An 8,686-nucleotide genomic window follows, 5' to 3' on the forward strand; every position below is an offset into this window, starting at 1 on the left:
CTTCTTTCTAGTGGGCATAAAAGGGGATTAAAAAAAAGGAGATAAAAATGCAAAGATATTATTCTCTGGAGAGGAAGATGAACAATAAACCAAAAATCATTTGTATTACTGTGTATCTAACTTGCATCACTTTCCCTGCAAGAAAAAAACTGGGAAGAACTTACTTTAAATAACTTTGAACAACTCTTGCTCTTACAAAACAGTCCTTTAATTATGCCCTTATGCAACTTCTTGTCATTCTGAGTTTGTTATGAATGTGTTACCATTCTTTCCCCGAACATGAAAAATAGAAAACCATAAAGGGAAGTACCTTTGTACTTTGAATTATAAAGTGTTAACTTGATTCCAAAGGTGTCTACCTTTGGAATGGGAATATAATCCTGTAAGGAATCTTGATTTACATGTGATTCCTCTTATGCATATATGAATGAATACAATTCTTTTAAACTTGGAGAACTGGGTCTTTCTCCTGAAAAATCATTTCCATACGTAAGACATCATATCTAACATGACTGCATGGTTAGAATAACGTTTTGAAAATGCAGTTCCATGTTATCTCCTTTACAGGAAATAGCTCAGTGGACAGATTTAGTCCAGTTGAACACCTTTTGCAAATCAGTAGGAGGTCATTACTTCCTTTAAGTCTAAAATGACTAAGTAACATAAAATACTATACTGAATAAAGATGTAAGACTAAAAATGAGATTCAGACTCTTTCATCTTTATTTGATCTTTACTTCTTTAAATTTTTAGCTGAAAACTTCATTATTAATAGATTAGCTCAGACTTTCACACCTAACTAAAGCCCAGTTAAGTACCATTTAAACTGCGGTTTTTGTTTTTTTAAAGAGATATTCTAAGGCCATAGTTCTGTAGGCATTTAAATTGAATAAAATGCTCCTCTGTCTGAAAGAAGCAGTGCATAATAATAAATAAATAAATGTAAATGATTTAGTTTTGAGAAAAGATCATTTCTCTGCAGTATTTTATTGAGTAGGCACAGAGGTATTAATGTCTGCATCTGGGAGCAGATAGTGAAGAGAGGGCAAGATGGAAAGGAGTGTGGTGAGCAATGCACCTCGTGTCCATTCCTTTTACCTGAACTGTGACCAATTAACAGAAATTTTTCATCAGTGGTCATCATGTTGATTACACAGTCTGTCAAAATTTCTCTAAGGCCAAATGCATCCCAAAGTTATGAAGTGTAAAAAGCAAGAAAAAATATTTTGTACTGTCCTCACATCAATTAATGTTAATCATCTATCCCTTTGCTGTAGAAGAAATGAATATGAGTTTATAGTCTTTGATATATGACTTTTAGCTACACAGCTTATGAACCCAGTAATTTAACCTACTACAGTCTACCAGGAAGCAGATGCAGGTTATTAAGCAATTTCAGTGAAATAAAATGGCAAACTGGCAAACTCAAAAACCCCAAATTGTACATCAAATTATATACTGAGAGGTTTGGAAAAGTCAGGATATTCTTCTCCTCCCATGCAGATACATCATACTGCCTTGGTCTCCACAGCGAACATAGACTGAATGGAAGAATGGAAAGTCTTATTGGTCTGTCATGTATTTTCCTTGGATTTTCATAGGGTTTTCAAAAAGTACATTCTTGACACCCAGACATTTCATTCTCATTTCAGGCACTCACTTCAATGCATGAAAGCTTTCCAGCATAATTCTGAGCACTGTATTTTTGTTCCCTATAACTAGGCTGAACTATTTTAAATGAATCTTGAAGGCAAAAGAAATCAGCCCAAGATAGAGAGGCGACAGAGAAAATTTCAGTCTGAGTAGTGTAATCTTATCTGCTGTTTTCTTCCAGGCTAATTTAGGCCACAAGAAATCCAAACTATGTATCCAAAGTTTATTTAGAAGGAAAACGCTTGTATGCTGTCTATGTACGTTCCTGTGCGTTCTGATACTAATTTACTGATATGAAATTCTTGCAGTAGGAAGTTTCTGGCAACAGTTAGTAGTGTTGCTTCCTATAACATTCAGACACAGTGTAATCTCAGTTTACAGTGCAAGTAAACGTGGCTCAGATGAACCAGAGTTTCAAGCGCTTATCATTCACAGCTGGAGTCTGGGCTTTCAACAGAACTGCTCAGGTACCGATATGTTCAAAAAATCAGTCTGATAGAATTAATCAAAATAAAGGTTTATAACACACTTGCAAATATCAACTTCACATATAAATTTTTTTTAGTCCTAAATTTTTATGTTTATGTAAGTTTGGAATATATACATATATGTGCTTATTCTGAAAAGATGCATTTATAATCAACAGCTTAGCATTCACAACAACTTCATTATGTGAAATTTGAAAAATATATGAGTTATGAAAACAGTATTCATTTCTTATGGATACATTAATAGTTGCAAAACAATTAACAGAACTTCAGTCTGTTTCTTTATACCGTAGAATTTGAACAATATAATTGAGAAAACAGCCATGGAAATACTTCAGACAATATAATAAGAGAAGGAAATTTAGTGTTAAATATTCAGCACCAAACACCTATCAAGATTACTTAGCATTATCGTACCATGTAGTGTTTAATTAAAGTTGTAGTTACCACAGCAATTGTAATTAATTTTTATTATATACAAGTAGCATTTCTGAACTACTATACTTGTAGGTGAAAAGGAACAAAGCTAACATTATCTATTAATGCAATTATTACCACCCACTTAGTAATACTAATTGGCAGCTCCTGAGGTCATGCAAACTTTTTCCTATTAATTCCATTTACATGGCATTGCACTTGATCAAGGTATTGTGTAGTGTCAGCAGTACCTTTTGGATCTATGGAAATCATGAGTCTAAGAGAAAAAATGACCAAATAAACAAATGAAAAACCCACCAGAAAGAGTGTTCTTTTTCTTTAGAGTTGGTTTCAATTTCATGATAGATATTTTGTTTTGCTCTATTGCCATTTCACCTTGGCTTTTTCTTACAGGAGAAGAAACTCATCAAATAAAGTTTTGGATCTCAAATCGTAAAGAAAGTTTGAAGAGTTGAACCTTAAAAGTTCATGAAAACAAAGAAAGTAGGTAAGCAGTAGATATATATGAGTGCATTTGTTTATTTATTTATTTTCACATAATGAGAATTGGACCTAAATACTTTTTTAAATGTTTGAATATCTGTTGGTGCTGCAGGGAGAATAATGATCACTGAAGTCTGAATAGAACATAATAGCTGTGCAAAATACAAAATGAAAATGATACCTAGTATTGTTTTCAGACTACACTTCCCTGGTAACTAGCAATTCTGTTCTCACTGACTTCATCATCATTTACTTGTTAGTAGCTGCTTAATTTAAACATTTAATTTTAAACATTAATTAATGTTTAATTTGAAATCAACACTCTTTTAAGGATTGTCTTGAATTTCCCTCCATGTGCTCTCCTGAAAATGCGTAAAATCTATCTTCTCTGCTCAAGACTGACTCCCTTTTTCTTTTGATGTTTTGTGGGTTTCCACAAAAACATTTTCTGATTTTTGGCCCTTCTCCCTACTCAACACAGCATTTTAGTTTATTTTTAAAGGATCAAGAAAAGTAAGTCTTGAAAATTTGCTTGCTACTGCCTACTGTCTCAGGGAAATTGGATTTTATTGAAGAATCATTGCAATACATAGGCACTTTAAGCAAACCCATTCAGAAAGATTCTTATTTCAGAATGTTCTGAAGGAACAAGAGGAAAGGAATTCATGAGATACCTCCCTGTCTTTGTAGAAGGTTTAGTCTGCACATTATTCTGATTTTGCTAGTCTTCAGCTAATGGGGTGTGTGGATTACAGAACTGGCCAATACTTACCACGGGGTTTGTGTCTTTTTAGTGTCTCTAAATTGGCAAAGAAGTCATCTGTCCTGCAGAAGGGCTCTTTCTGAGGTAAGAAGTGCAGGAATTAACATTTTCAAAATTAGTACTTCTACCTTTCCTATTTGGTGTTAATGGGTAGTTTGAAGCTGTACTGTGGTGGATTTCTCCTGTTGGTATGTCCAGGGAGGAATCTTTATCTGATGTTCACAGGAAGGCAAGCTGCAGTTCTTTCATTGTAAAATGTTTTGGAAAAGTGGTAGCTGTGAAATAATGTGAGAGGTTTTCTATTCATTAAACTGTGGAAGAGTTACTCAAGCTAGCAGTGGTACTTAGCTTTACAGAAGTTCTTCTATAAAATGCAGTGACAGTGATACAATTCACTGACTATGAAAAACTAATATTGTGCTAGGACTTCTTAAAAACCATTTTCACTACAGAAATGCACTAAGTCTGCAAGAAGCAATTTCCTGTTACCTGTTGGAATAACTGTACTTGCAAATGGGTTTTATTGTTACTTAATTGCGTATGTTACTTAGAAAGCCTAAACAGTCATCTGCTAGTAAGATAAGGAAAATCCAAGCTGCAAACCTAGGCAGAGCACAGTTTATGTGAGTTTAAGAGACCAAGTCTTTCTGTCATAAATAATAAGAAGACTAATATAACAACACTGATGTTTGCCCTCCATTGTTATTAGTCTGGAGATGGATGGAGATAAAGGGTTTTGTTTATCCTGGTAGAATCTGGTTCAACTTAAGACATTCTCCAGATGACCTTAACCAGAGCAGCTGAGCTCTCATCAGGAGGGGCTGTGCAGGAATCAGGAATCATCTGAAGTAGAAGTCAGTTCACCTCTGCTGTGAACCTCCTGAACAAGGAGAATTCATCCCCTGAATTTTGGCAAAACCTAAGTGAGGCTTTGAGTACATTCATACCCTTTGTATCTCTTGGTTAGGAAAGAACTCAGCAGTGTTATAACCCTACTACAGTGACTGATGTTTGCGGAAAACTGGAGAGAAGGACTTCTCAGCAGGACACCTTGTTGGAAAGTTTGTTTGATAGTGGCTGAGGTTTCAGCAGGCTGTTAGGATTGTAGCTTTTTCCCCACAGTGAGCCTGAATGCTGTCAGGGTATACAATGGTGTCATTGCTTGTTTTACTGCAAGCACACTCACTGTGGTGATAAAGAAATGATCCAGATTTATATCTTGATATCTTTTTTTAGGTGCCATGCTTATGTCTAAATTTTGGAAGTAAGAAATCATGTCCTCTTCCTCTCTTTGATTCTCTTGTTTGTCAGCTTAACTCCGAATGTGTGCTACTGTCGCACATACTTCCTTTCCTCTATGCCTTTGATCTGCTTATATTTGCTCCATTAAAGTTATCTTTAGGTTTGTTTGTTTGTTTGTCTTTGACTTAGACATCAGTCAGCAGCACTGCCTTTGATGGCTGAGTCTGTCTGACATCTGTCTGGGAAAATACAGTAAGCTTTCCACAGGGAGGCACCAGTCTGCTGGTTTGATTCTTTAAATTATACAGCCCCGAGCTGGGCGATATTACAGAGGACACCCAGCAGAATGGCTGCATTAACGTCTTCTGGGCTTGAGAAAAAACAGACTCTATGCTGTTTTAGAAACTCTGGACCTTTGGTTTTTGTGGAAAAATACATGGAAATTTCATTAGATTATTTATTTTTTCCTCCCCCTTTTCTTGAAAGGTGAAATCTGATATTAATAGCTAGGAGATGGTGACTTCTGACAGGTATTTCTTAAAGATTTACTGTAGCTCTTTTCTGTGAATGTTACTCACTGACTCCAAAATGGTGATTTACTTCAGACTGAACAAATAATTTTAATATTCTTTCATTCAGAATGGAGAGGAACATTGTCTGCTTTCTAATGTGTGTATGTCTGAAAAAGTCTTCTGCTATTCTAGCCTGTGTAGATCAAGAGAAAAAAAATGAGTGAGGTGAGGGACTTAAAGTGGAAATACAATCAACTTTGGAGAACAAAAAGATTTTAGTAGAGTTTCAGAAACAGATAATTTCTCATTTACAAATCTGTGCTTCAGGCAGAATTCAATAAAATATATACAGCATGTGTGGCCCTGTGAGATTCTGCAGTGTGAAATTGGATATATTTTTATTGAACTTATCTTTTAGAAATTTATTAAGTAATGGGCATAAGGTTCTGTTTCAGCTTCAGAGTGGTGTTGCAGTTTTATGATAGTTATATCCAGTTGTTCCATCTAAGACAGATCAGACATTTGTCCTACATCCTCTCTAAGCAGAAGCTTTGTTATTTAAGTCAAATAAATGATAAGTTTGTGCTAACTTGGATCATGAGCAAATGTTGATATATTATGGAAAAGACATTATCTTCCTCCCTTCTCTTCTAATTTTGACATTTTAATTCATCCATCAATTTATATGCACTTTGTATTTGTTACTTTGTGCATCAGTCTATGTCATTATTTATATTAGTTTCCAACTTTTAAGGTGCCATTTCAAATTTCATCATGTCAAGATTATTTATTTATTTATTTATTTTTATTCTTATTTTATTTTTATGTTGCTATTCATACTGAATTACCAACAAGTAGGCAGTGAGAGGTAGTAAGAAGACAATAAGACTAGAAATGTGTAAGGCCCTGGATCGGAAACAGGAACTGTGGGCAACAGAACTGGTGTTGCTTGTGCTAGGATGTCCCTGTGGAGATAGGAAGCATTTTGGTCCTGGAAATTGATGCCACTAATATTAAATGATTCTTTAGAAAAATCAGATCTATTCTGAAAAGCACATCCAAATTTTATTTTATTTTTTTCCTCTTATAAAATCTTTTTTTCATTCTGGTACACAGCAACCTTGCCATACATCATAAAATGCTGCAAAATACTTTTAGATAAGCTCAGTATTCCTTTGGGTATATTTGCTGCTTGGATAAGAAATGTGCTATAAAAAACACTTGTAGCAGCTCTACTTTTAAGAAAATTATTCTCCTGAAATTTTTTTGCAGAGGAAAGAACCTAGAGATTTAATTTTTCTGAGTTTAGTGATAGCATTCAGCAGTGTATGACCAGGAGAAGGAAAATTAATCAACTGAGAAGTAAAACAGCAAAAAGAATATCCATGTAGTTTTAACACCGAATAATTCTGTAATACTTTTGACTTGAAAAGCAATTTGACTTTTGATTCATGCCAAATTCTTTTTCTTAAGGCAAACAATATACCGATGTTAGTCTGAGAAATTTCTTCTAAAATAATGTCTCTCTCAATTAGAATTCTGTTACTTAATGCTGCTTCTTGTACAGTAGTAGTTTATTAAAAGGCAAAATTTTAAGCTGTTGCTTTTTCAAAATCCTCATACAGTGAGTGGTGCCTATGTACTTCAGTGTGAGCTGAAATTTTGCTGTTACTTTTCAAGATTAAGCCTCCTTCTGGGAAGAGAACTGACATAAAAGACATACAATTTGACAGTGAAAATGAATGGGTACATAGATGCTTTATAAACCTATAAAAAAAAAACTGTCCTACACCTGGCTAGTCTAATCACATAGCTACTTATTCCTCTTACAGGAAAATACCTAGGCTGAATCTTTATGTATATTGGCTGGTTATCCTATATAAAGGCATCCCTACATACAGAGCACTTCCAGATGAATTTATCTATGATCTCTCTGCTGATAACAAAATCCTTGAACCTGTCCAGCTGGAGAACTTTTTAAATTACCCACCCAAGTACATACACATGCTGATTTTGGACATCTGCCTTTAATTAAATGTTTAATATTTCAAAAGTATTTGCTGAAGTATATGCAAGCAAGCTCCCACTGGTACTCTGTATGCAAAGAATTACAATCCCTATGATAAAGTGCAAAATATCTCAGAAAAGAAGGAAGAGGAAGAACATAATATTAAAATGACAGTCTTTTGAATACCTATGCCATAATTGCTAGTCATTGTATTGGCATTAATACGCTGGTGGGAGAGAGTTACAACCCATCTTTTGCACACAGTAATTATTTGAGATAATGGTAGTCTTGAGAGAAATCTTCTAATAAATTAGCTGTAAGATCATCTTCTAGTTTTGGTGCCTTGCTTAATGGTGCCTATTTGAGTCTTCTTTGTCTTGTTTAATTGATTTTCCTAGACGTTTACCTGATACTTCCTATCAGGATGAATGATCAGACATGTTTAGTATCTATTACCCACATTGAATTTAGTTTTAATGTTGGGTGTTCATACGATTTAGTATAGTTACCACATTACTGTGTTAGAAATGTATCTCCAGCACCTACAATCAATCCAGCATCATTTTGCTGAGTGAAGATCCTCCCCATCATAATTCAAAAATATCTGAAATAGAGAATATATTAGTTGTTTTAGTTAAGATTCATGAAAAGCTTGAGTTTTGTGAAAAATTGAATAGTTTTCTAGGTATCCCAATAGCTCGAACAGAAAAGGGTCCACTCATTTAATTCTCTTCCAAAACTCAACTAACTCAGGTTGGTTTTTTTGTTTGTTTGTTTAATGGAAAATCAATTATGTAAAATCATCCACAACATTCAATCCCATGACGTGAAGCGAAACAAGTAAATTTAATATTGTGCCTCTTCTCCACATTGTGTACATACCAGAGATTTTCAGCAGCTCACAAAAAAAGTCACTGTCATGCATGTAGTTCTGCTCATTTTGAAGCATATGGATCCTATCTTAGTAAAACTGCCAAACTTTCTGCAAATGATAGAGCCCCATCTTCTTTGCACAAGTTGGATTACTCCTGATAGAGGAAAGTAAAAGCATTCTATTGCTCCTGATGCTGGCACTGTTTCTGTTCCCTTGTTTACTGAA

At 34.6% G+C, this 8,686-nt stretch overlaps 1 long non-coding RNA gene across 1 annotated transcript; it reads left to right on the plus strand.

Annotated features, from left to right (window-relative positions):
• Positions 1-2,981: 2,981 nt before the first annotated feature.
• LOC122179747 lies at positions 2,982-4,841 on the plus strand. The gene is made up of 3 exons (XR_006178809.1): positions 2,982-3,066; positions 3,857-3,909; positions 4,793-4,841. It is a non-coding gene; the product is annotated as an uncharacterized LOC122179747 (long non-coding RNA).
• Positions 4,842-8,686: the final 3,845 nt, after the last annotated feature.

Source organism: Lagopus leucura, unplaced genomic scaffold (genome assembly GCF_019238085.1).
Source record: "Lagopus leucura isolate 7727_CA_CO unplaced genomic scaffold, USGS_WTPT01 Super-Scaffold_100004, whole genome shotgun sequence".
NCBI classification, from domain to species: Eukaryota; Metazoa; Chordata; class Aves; order Galliformes; family Phasianidae; genus Lagopus; species Lagopus leucura.